We start from the raw sequence: 11,932 nt of genomic DNA, 5'->3' as shown, positions 1-11,932 counted from the left end.
TGAGTTAAAATCTAAACTTGCCACTTTTCTGACATGACTGGGTAAAGTGTCGGATTTGAAAAAAATGATAAAGCACTTTTTGGACTTCCTAATACTGAACTTTGAGTTGTTCAATTAAGTTTAAAACTCCTGCTGTGAATAAACTAGAAAAATCATATGCCCCTTAATGTCCAATTACTAAGCCCAATGTCTCTAAGCTGAAGGGGTAGATCTGGATTCAAGGAGAGTGGTGACCATAAAGAGATACAATTAAGGCCTTACTGTACACTACAAAGTTATCAGAGAGAGATGGTATTTTGTCAAAATTATAAATAAATGGTAGGGAAGTTAGGGATCTAGGATGACATATGTCATGCAGTGTCTTTAAATTGGATATTGGAAATAATAGATATAAGACTGTTAATGAAGGCTGTGGGGTCCAAATACAACAATTTGACAATTTATAAAATTTTCTCCAGAAGTGCAAAAAGAAAATTTCATTCAACCCTGCTGAACGCTTTCTCAGCATGTGTTCTAGTTGCATTCGCTTCCAAATTTTTCGTTGGTTTTCAGCTTAAAGTTCTTTCTGGTGAGACGCATAAGAGATCAAATGACCTTGCAAAATGTCTTTGAGGGTGTCCCATTTAATTGCACTGATAACTGGAGAGTTGCAGTTGTCTTGCCAATAATCTGTAATTCTATCTTTAACATAGAAACAAAACGCTTCTTTATTTAGTAAATGTGTGTTAAAATGCCACTGAGGTGTTTTTAAGGCTGCTGAATTTAGCATGACCTCTAAACAGACTGGACTGTGGTCAGATAAAACCAATTTGACAGACCTTCAACATACACACATGGACAAAATTGTAGGTACCCCTTGGTTAATAAAAGAAAAACCCACAATGGTAAAGGAGACAAATTTAATCTGACAAAAGTAATAATAAATAAAAATGCTATGAAAATTAACCAATCAAAGTCAGACATTGCTTTTCAACCATGCTTCAACAGAATTATTAAAATAAAATAAACTCATGAAACAGGCCTGGACAGAAACAATGGTACCCTTAACTTAATATTTTGTTGCACAACCTTTTGAGAGAATCATTACAATCAAACGATTCCTGTAACTGTCAATGAGACTTCTGCACCTCTCAGCAGATATTTTGGCCCACTCCTCACAAGCAAACTGCTCTAGTCGTCTCAGGTTTGAAAGGTGCCTTTTCCAGAAGGCATGTTTCAGCTCACCAAAGATGCTCAATAGGATTTTAGGTCAGGGCTCATAGAAGGCCACTTCAGAACAGTCCAGTGTTTTCCGCTTAGCCATTCTTGGGTGTTTTAAGCTGTGTTTGGGGTCATTATCCTGTTGCAAGACCCATGACCTGTGACTGAGACCAAGCTTTCTGACACTGGGCAGCACATTTCTCTCTAGAATCCCTTGATAGTCTTGATATTTCATTGTACCCTGCACAGATTCAAGACACCCTGTGCCAGATGCAGCAAAGCAGCCCCAGAACATAACAAAGCCTCCTCCATGTTTTACAGTAGGGACAGTGTTCTTATCTTGATATACTTTATTTATCCATTGGTGAACATAGAGCTGATGTGCCTTGGTAAAAAGTTTAATTTTTATCTCATCTGTCCATAAGACATTCTCCCAGAAGCTTTGGGGCTTGTCAACATGTAGTTTGGCAAATTCCAGTCTGGCTTTTTATGATTTGTTTTCAACATTGGTGTCCTCCTTGGTCGTCTCCCTTGAAGTCCACTTTGGCCCAAACAACGACAGATGGTGCGATCAGACCTTGATGTTCCTTGAGCTTGAAGTATATCTTTAATCTCTTTAGAAGTTTTTCTGGGCTCTTTTGTTACCATTCGTATTTTCCTCCCATGGCCAGGTAGGTTGGTTACAATCCCATGGACCTTACATTTCTGAATAATATGTGCAACTGTTGTCACAGGAACATCAAGCTGCTTGGAGATGGTCTTATAACCTTTACCTTTAACATGCTTGTCTATAATTTTCTTTCTAATCTCCTGAGGCAACTCTTTCCTTCACTTCCTCTGGTCCATGTTGAGTGTGGTACACACCATGTCACCAGACAGCACAGTGACTACCTGTACCCTAATATATATATATTTATATTTATATATTTTTACCATTGTCCCTTTGGTCATATTATTTTCAGGGGTATTATTTTTGTCCAGGCCTGTTTAGAGTTTACTTTTTAAAATAATTCTGTTGAAGCATGGTTCAAAGTCAATGTCGGATTTTCACTTGTTCATTTTTATAGAATTATTACTTTTGTCAGATTCAAGTTATTTCTGTGACCATTGTGGGTCTTTCTTTCATTAACTAAGGGGTACCAACAATTTTGTCCACGTGTGTATGCATACAGGAATGAGTAATCCCATCTTGAATAGGAGCCATTGGGATGAGAGTAAAATGTATAATCCCTAGTCATGGGATGTAGTTCTCTCCAGATAACTAAAAGGCCTGACTGCATACTCATTTTAAAACAAACTTAAAATTTAAAATTAACCATATGGAGTTAGGAATTAGGAAGAAAAAAAACAACCACCCTAACCCCAAAAAGGCACCATCGATTTTATGTGGAGGCTTGATGGGGCCAAAAATCAACATACTTAGCAACCACAAAGTCCCAACAGCCGCTCAGAGATCACCGTCCCCTCCACCAGCATGTTAAATCACCGGTGGGTGAGATCAATGCGAGAAAGCAATTCAACTTAAAATCATGAGAAAAGAAAAAAAACAAAAAAGGAAACGGGTTGTTTAAAGCTTGTTCAATTTCAATGGGCGGAAAATCTGTGGGAAAATCCATCCAGGAGGGAATCCGGTGTTGGAGGAATTCTGCCAGGGCGGACATTACCCTCTGCATTTTCCGGCAAACCAAAAATTGGTTTCTCCTTCTCCCACGGTTTTCCAGCATTTGCCTGCAGGAACTCTGCTATTTTGGACAGCTTGGTCACTTGGGTTTCGTGGTTGTTTAGAGAATCTTCAGGCATCGAGAGTCTGTTTTCAACCTCATCCATTCTACCTTCTGTGGTGGTAACTAAAGTGGATAACGAAGCCTCCACCTCAAATTAGCATATAGATCTGAGTTCAGCATGAAGAGTGGACATGTTTGGGTGAGCATTAGCAGGAATGCTAGCTTCGTCCTCCTCAGTAGATTCCAGAACTTGCCTTTTCTGGTCTTTGAGTCTCTGGGATCGCATAGATAAAGAAATTGGAAAAATCTTTATGCCCAGATGTATCAGCCATAGGTATGTCAAAAGTGGAACGTGCCACACCCCCCAATAAGATTAAGATTGTTTTAGATTTTTAGACTGTGTGAAATAAATACTTCATATATTCTAAATGTATATCCACAGACCAGCAGCTTTTACACAGCTGTTAGAGAACAGAGTAAGAGTCTTTTTTGCTACACAGAAATCATTCAAAAGGTAAATAGGCACTGAGCACAGATCATCATGGTCCAGTTGAGCAGTTAGATCAGTAGAAATCTGATGCCAAATAAATAAATAAATAAATAAATAAATAAATACAAAACGTGTGCAGAAAGGTGCCAAGGTCATCTGGAAAAAAAAAAGCTGGAGATTGGAAAAGCTGCATAGGGAATCATCCTAATGGTGTCAGCTAGAATCCATGTAGAAATTTCCAGCGTATTATTTGGTGATTTTTGGTTGGGGGATCATAAGGTCCATAAGGACCTTTGCAGATGGGTTTGAATATAATTTTTTTTTTATCGTGGAATTAAATCGAGTACCAAAGCCAAAATGTTCCAAAGCGGATCACAAATAGGGTCACTCAAGACAATCAAAGGTCTTCATGGCATGGTGAGACGATAGCTCATTGTGTCTTGGAAGTGTCTACAGAGTGAATAATGTGCAGGAGACAATGAAATGTTATCAGCCGCCGAACGAGACTTTATGATCATTTCAGGCACCAATAATTACCTGAAAATACCCTAGCAAATCATTTTATGTTAGCATTTATAAGCGATACTGGGCGACAACTATTGCAAAAAGTTGGGTTCTATTTAAGAAAAAGATTAAAGCTATATTAACATACTTATGAAATTTACCTTAAATGTAGCCAGTAATTCATCATTTCTAACAATAAAGTTCCCAATTCTGCCCAGAAGAATAAATAAAAATTCATCATTCGCTCTCTCCTGTACCGCTGCTCTCTCCTGTACTGCTAACGCTTGTGGGAAATCCTTACTCCAGACCCGGTCCTTGGAGGAATCACTGTCTCCGTGTTTAGTTTGTTCTTTCTGCTTTCTATCACTTTCTAGCGCTTTTCCTCGTAACTGCTTTTAGGTTGTGTTTACAGTCCACAGGTTTATTAAAAAAGCGGAGTACCCCACAACAACAACCTTATTTCGGTGCCTAAATCAGCTGAAAGCGGTAAGTTTGTATTTTATTATGGCTGTTGCTGGACTTTTTGAGTGTGAGAAGTGTGGCATGTTTAGTCTAGACCCTTTTCCCACCGCTAGTGATAATGATAGTGTTTGCACTAAATGTGATAGTGTTTGCACTGATTCGCGTGTCAAACAGGTTTGCCCCGCTCAGCGAAACACCCGCTGAGGAGCCTGTTCAGAGAACTCTGGTCATAGGAGACTCTATTGTTCGACACGTGAAGATAGCTCGTCCTTTAGGGGCTCCAGCAGTGACCGTTAGCTGTTTACCGGGAGCCAGAGCGCCGGACATTAGCGGCAACCTTAAGCGGCTAGCAAACAGGAGATATTCAAGGATAGTTATTCATGTAGGGGCCAATGATATCCGTCTGCGGCAGTCAGAAATAACTAAGGATAATATTAAAGAGGTGGTTAAACTGGCCCAGACTATGTCCGATGCCGTAATTTGCTCTGGTCCCATCCCAATGAGGCGCGGCCCTGAGTCCTACAGCCGACTCACAGCGCTGAACCGCTGGATGTCCAAGTGGTGTTCCGAAAATCATGTGGGCTTCATAGATAATTGGTTAAAGTTTGAGGGCAAGCCTGGTTTTTTAGGTAGGGATGGTGTCCATCCCACGCGGGAGGGTGCTGCCTTACTTACGTGCAGCATAGCTCATAGTCTGCTAGTTAGTCGGCAGAGGAGTGTAAAAGGCTGCTGACAATCCAGAGCCGAGACCAGGCCGCAGACAGACCGGCTAAACCGATCGTCTGCGAGCTGCTTTGAGGCGTCACCCAGGTTTCACTGTATTGAGACTGTGTCTGTGCCCCGAATTAAAGCCAAACAGAGAACATCTAGATCAGCTCGTTTTAATCATTTAATCAGTGTTAAAATCTCTCATTTCAACGATAACACCAGCACCTCAGACCTAAAGCTCGGTCTACTTAACATTAGATCACTATCCTCAAAAGCAGTGATCGTAAATGAAATTATATGTGATCAGAAACTAGATGTTTTCTGCCTCACCGAAACCTGGATTAGACCTGATCAATATATAGCTCTAAATGAAGCCACCCCCGCAGGCTATAAATATGTACATAGCCCTAGATTATCAGGCAGAGGAGGTGGAGTATGTATAATCTATCAGAATACACTAGAGATTATTCAAAAACACTGTAACACCTTCACTTCTTTTGAGCTTATCTACATTAATATATCAAATCCGACCACAAATAAAAATGTTTTCTCACTGATTAATATTTATAGGCCTCCAGGGCCCTACTCTGAATTTTTAAAAGAATTCAGTAATTTTTCTGCAGACTTGGCAGTGTGCAGTGACAAAGTTATAATAGTAGGAGATTTTAATATTCACTTTGAAAAAGCAGACGATCCATTAACAAAGGCGTTTGTATCAATTTTAGATTCTGTTGGCATTATACAAAACATAACTGGACCCACACATTACTGTAATCATACCCTAGATTTAGTCCTGACCCTGGGTGTTAGCATTGATCAGCTAAATATTCTACCTCAAAGCTCAGTGATATCAGATCATTATCTAATCTCCTTTGAGCTACATCTAAGGCAAAATGTAAATTCTTCTCCCCAACACTGCCTAAAACGCACAATAACACCAATGACAGCTGTACAGTATACTAAAAATCTCCCACCCCTATCGACCTTAGCTTACACTCCGTCAGACCAAACGGAGCTCGTCAAATTAACAAACGATCTAGAGAATACCCTCCGATCAACCTTAGACAAAGTAGCACCGTTCAAAAATAAAATGATGAGGCAAAAAAGGCTTGCACCGTGGTACAGTGATCAAACTCGTACCTTAAAACAAACAGTGCGGAAACTAGAGCGTAAATGGCGGACGACCAAACTAGAGGTGTTCCACTCTGCGTGGAAGGACAGCCTTAGTCAATATAGAAAGGCACTCATTAAAGCTCGCTCAGTGTATCTGGCCTCGCTGATCGAGAAAAACAAAAACAATCCCAGAGTTCTTTTTAATGAGATCTCTAAACTTACTAAAAGCCAGGCAGATACTCAACCCCAGATCCCAACATCTTTAACTAGTCATGTTTTTATGGACTATTTTAATAATAAAATAGAAAATATTAGACAACAAATCCAACCCTGCTTATTAAATCAAACATGGCCGTCACCCGATGTAGTTGCTTTAGAACAAAACTTAGTTGTAGAACAAAGGCTGGAAGCCTTCTACCCAATTCCACAGCCAGAACTAGAAAAAATTATATCCTCAGCTAATTGTACAACATGTACACTCAACCCGATTCCCTCTAAATTGCTAAAAGAAATTCTCCCAATTATAATCGGACCTCTTCTAACAATTGTAAATTCATCCCTTAGCCTTGGGCATGTACCCCAAACCTTTAAAATAGCAGTTATAAAACCTTTAATCAAAAAAACAAATCTTGATCCTAGCGCATTATCTAATTATAGACCCATCTCAAACTTAACATTCGTATCTAAGATATTAGAAAAAGCTGTGGCCCAACAACTCTGCTTATACCTGAGTAAAAATGACATGTATGAGAAATTCCAGTCTGGATTTAGACTCAATCACAGCACAGAGACAGCCCTAGTGAAGATTACGAATGATCTCCTTCTTGCCTCTGATCAAGGCTACGTATCTTTATTAGTCCTACTAGACCTTAGTGCAGCCTTTGATACAATAGATCATTCTATATTACTAGAAAGATTAGAGAAAATGGTTGGAATCACAGGGACAGCCCTATCATGGTTCCAATCATATCTAACGGGACGCTTCCAATTTGTAAAGATAAACGATTTATCTTCAAACTACGCAGAAGTAAGATATGGAGTTCCGCAAGGCTCAATTTTAGGACCACTATTATTTACATTATACATGTTATCACTGGGCTCAGTTATAAGCAGACATGGCGTTAATTTCCACTTCTATGCAGATGACACACAGCTCTATATATCAGCCAAACCTGATGATAAATTTAGATTACAGAAAATGGAGGACTGTGTAAAGGATATAAAACTCTGGATGTCACATAACTTCCTTCTCCTTAACAGTGACAAAACCGAAGTTCTCCTTTTAGGTCCAAAAGACTCTAGAAATAAACTATCAGACTTAATGTTAGACTTGGCAGATTCTCCCATCATTCCTGGTTTAGCAGCTAAAAATCTTGGCGTCACATTCGACTCAGATTTATCATTTGAGCAACATATAGCTAATATTAGTAGAACAGCCTTTATGCAGCTTAGGAACATCTCCAAACTAAGAAACTCCTTATCACTACAAGACGCAGAAAAGCTAGTACATGCTTTTATTACCTCAAGGCTAGATTACTGTTATGCATTACTGTCAGGTTGTTCCAGCAGGAACCTCAATAAACTTCAGCTGGTGCAAAATGCTGCAGCCAGGGTCCTTACTAAAACTAGAAAATTTGACCATATCAGTCCAGTTCTATCAGCACTTCATTGGCTCCCAGTTAAATTCCGTATTGAATACAAAATTCTTTTATTAACATATAAAGCCCTACATGGCCTCGCTCCTGAGTACCTGCAGGATCTTATAGTATATTACGAACCATCAAGACTACTTAGATCTCAGGGTGCTGGCCTCTTACTCGTGCCCAAAATTCAGAAAACCTCAGCAGGGGGAAGAGCCTTTTCCTATAAAGCCCCCCAGCTCTGGAATAACCTTCCAGATAATGTTCGGGACTCAGACACAGTCTCAATCTTTAAATCTAAACTGAAAACTTATATGTTTAGTTTAGCTTTTGGTAATTAATGTTTCTTAGATAAGGGCTGCAGGTCCAGGGGTTCGCGGACCCAGGGAATTGTAGTACTCCGAGATGCTGGAGCTGTCGTCTCGCTGCTTACACGCGATCACTCAGGTTTGTTGACGGTGGAGCAGATAGATGCTGGTGTTCTCAGGGTACGCCCGTGTCCGTGTTACCTTCTGGCTCTCTCCTTTTAATTATGCTGTGATAATCAGACCTGCTGGAGTCATCAGACATACCCAGATGCTGATGATCAACATTCTCTGCACTCCATAAAATTCCTCTTAGAACTAACTTCTCTCTCTTTACCTTCCCCAAGTAAATGGCCACCCAGCCCGATCTGCAGGAAGATTGCCCGCTGAGGTCCCCTCTACCTGCATCTAACCAGCTGCCACCTACCAGTCCAGCCAGCGGGTCCCCCCCCAACCCACCACCACCCATGGCTCACCTGCCAGCCGCTGCTGCCTGTTTGGTGGCCGTGCTGAAACCTAGATGGACTCGTGCCTGTCTGACACTATTAATATCACAACTATTAACTTTCTGTTGTACCTGGTTTGGTAATTTTTATCATTAATGTTTAAAACAGTCTGGCCAGAGGAGGATGGGTCCCCCTTGTGAGTCTTGGTTCCTCCCAAGGTTTCTTCCTCCAGCTCTGAGGGAGTTTTTCCTTGCCACTGTCGCCGTTGGCTTGCTCACGGGGGTCTTTGACGCTTCATGTTATTTCTTCTTTCTTCTCTGTCTCTGTTCTTTATTAAGTAATAATTATGTAAAGCTGCTTTGTGACGACAACAGTTGTAAAAAGCGCTATACAAATAAATTTGACTTGACTTGATCAGGGATGGCGTCCAATCCAGGGTACTTCCCTTTTTTCATCTGACAGATAAGGATGTTTCTCCTCTAGAATTGAAAGAGACCCTCTAATAAGATGCAGTTGAGAAAAGGCAGTGTGGTAATACATAGCTTAAGCTCGGAGCTAGTGGCCAGCTGACTTATCACCCCCTGATTAATTAATAAATGATTTATGACTATGTATATCTGCTCCCACCACAAACTCAAAGTCCTCTAGAATTGTTGGATAATCTAACAGAAAAGAAAAACTGGGATGTTTTTTTTTTGGATTTCGAGTGTGAACTGATATAAAGGCAATTTTCCCATTTCTTACTTTTGTTGTAATGTGTATTATTCTCCTTTCTTCATCCCTTCTTTGGTTTCAAATAGTAATCTCCCAATTCCTCTGTACCAAGATAAGAACTCCTTTAGTTGTTATTTGCAGTTGCATGAGGGAGCAACTTTATAGAATTTATTGCATTTGGGAATTTCAAAATCTCTTAAAAAGGGATTCTATTCAATTTATTTTGTTAGTTTTATTTTTTTTACTTGCTTTATCAAAAACTAAGACTTTCAAAAGCATAAAGATTAAAAATAAATTCAAGCATAACAAGACCCTTAACTGCCAGACTCCAAACGAGTCAAACACAGCTTAAAAACTTAAAATAGTAGGAGTAGGAGGAGACACAATGCCCTCGCTTAACTTAAAACTCTCTGTGGGACAGTACTGGTAGCCAAACTTTGAGCTGCTTCTTAATAAAAACTGGTAAAGTCATTAGTCTCAGTCTTGTCATTATAACTTTACAGCTCAGATTTTGACCGTGTAACAGAAGTATCAATTATTTGTACCCTCAATGTACACTGCTCAAAAAAATAAAGGAAACACTTAAACAGCACAATATATCTCCAAGTAAATCAAACTTCTGTGAAATCAAACTGTCCACTTAGGAAGCAACACTGAATCAATTTCACATGCTGTTGTGCAAATGGAATAGACAATAGGTGGAAATTATTGGCAATTAGCAAGACACTCAATAAAGGAGTGGTCATGCAGGTGGGGACCACAGACCACTTCTCAGTACCTATGCTTTCTGGCTGATGTTTTGATTACTTTTGAATGTTGGTGGTGCTTTCACACTCGTGGTAGCATAAGACGGACTCTACAACCCACACAAGTGACTCAGGTAGTGCAGCTCATCCAGGATGGCACATCAATACGAGCTGTGTATCAGTACACCAGGAGACATGGAGGAGGCCGTAGGAGGGCAACAACCCAGCAGCAGGACTGCTACCTCCGCCTTTGTGCAAGGAGGAACAGGAGGAGCACTGCCAGAGCCCTGCAAAATGAACTCCAGCAGGTCACAAATGTGCACGTGTCTGCACTAATGGTTAGAAACTGACTCCATGAGGATGGTATTAGGGCCCGACGTCCACAGATGGGGGTTGTGCTCACAGCCCAACACCGTGCAGGACGCTTGGCATTTGCCAGAGAACACCAGGATTGGCAAATTCGCCACTGGCGCCCTCTGCTCTTCACAGATGAAAGCAGGTTCACACTGAGCACATGTGACAGAGTCTGGAGATGCCGCGGAGAACGATCTGCTGCCTGCAACATCCTTCAGCATGACCGGTTTGGCAGTGGGTCAGTAATGGTGTGGGGTGGCATTTCTATGGAGGGCCGCACAGCCCTCCATGTGCTCGCCAGACTGCCATTAGGTACAGAGATGAGATCCTCAGACCCCTTGTGAGACCATATGCTGGTGCGGTTGGCCCTGGGTTCCTCCTAATGCAGGACAATGCTAGACCTCATGTGGCTGGAGTGTGTCAGCAGTTCCTGCAAGATGAAGGCATTGAAGCTATGGACTGGCCCGCCTGTTCCCCAGACCTGAATCCGATTGAGCACATCTGGGACATCCTGTCTCGCTCCATCCACCAACGTCACGTGGCACCACAGACTGTCCAGGAGTTGGCAGACGCTTTAGTCCAGGTCTGGGAGGAGATCCTCATCAGGAGCATGCCCAGGCGTTGTAGGGAGGTCATACAGGCACGTGGAGGCCACACACAATACTGAGCCTCATTTTGTCTTGTTTTAAGGACATTACATCAAAGTTGGATCAGCCTGTAGTGTTTTTCCACTTTAATTTTGTGTGTGACTCCAAATCCAGGCCTCCATTGGTTAATAAATTAGATTTTTTGAATTTTTGTGTGATTTTGTTGTCAGCACATTCAACTTTGTACAGAACAAAGTATTTATTGAGAATATTTCATTCATTCAGATCTAGGATGTGTTTTTTGAGTGTTCCCTTTATTTTTTTGAGCAGTGTACTTGTACTGGGTAAAAAATACTATTGCTTTACCAATCTTTAGGAGCAAGTCTATATCCCTCCCCCTGCCTCCCTTTGAAACATCCACTGTTAAAATTGTGTCCGTACTGACAGATATGGATACTGACCCCTCCATAAATACTAAAACTGTTGCTCCAGAGTTAACCAAAACGGAATACTTTTCCCAGCAAATCCTTACATTTAGAATGGGTTCCAAAATCATCTTTACAGACTGCCTACATTTTCTCCCACCTTATCCTATTCGGCATAGTCTGGTTCTGTAACTGAACTGAAGGTTTTTGCTGCTCTGACCTTCTATATCCATTTTGCTGATACGGCGTGCGGCTTCTGCAGTGTTGCCACTTTTCTGATCTGCACGCTCTTGCAAAAGTCTGATTTCCCACAATTAAAATAAGCACATTCTCTTCTACCTTCAATCTCACCTGCTCCAGAGTCCCCTGCCTCAGTCCAGCAGTACATTAACTGTGCTTGTAACAATGTGTCCTGAAGCCGCTTCTCCCTATCCACCAAGTTCTTCTCTGCATGTTTCGCAGGAGCCACGAAATCGGATCGTAATCCTCGTCTTCCCAGCTGATGCAAGTTTGT

At 41.1% G+C, this 11,932-nt stretch overlaps 1 pseudogene; it reads right to left on the bottom strand.

Moving 5' to 3' along the window:
• Positions 1–2,784: 2,784 nt before the first annotated feature.
• The window catches only part of LOC140538540 (uncharacterized), a 16,205-nt pseudogene continuing 7,057 nt past the window's right edge, over positions 2,785–11,932 (bottom strand).

This window comes from Salminus brasiliensis, chromosome 17, assembly GCF_030463535.1.
Source record: "Salminus brasiliensis chromosome 17, fSalBra1.hap2, whole genome shotgun sequence".
NCBI lineage: Eukaryota > Metazoa > Chordata > Actinopteri > Characiformes > Bryconidae > Salminus > Salminus brasiliensis.
This window is presented reverse-complemented; position numbering and strand designations above follow the sequence as displayed.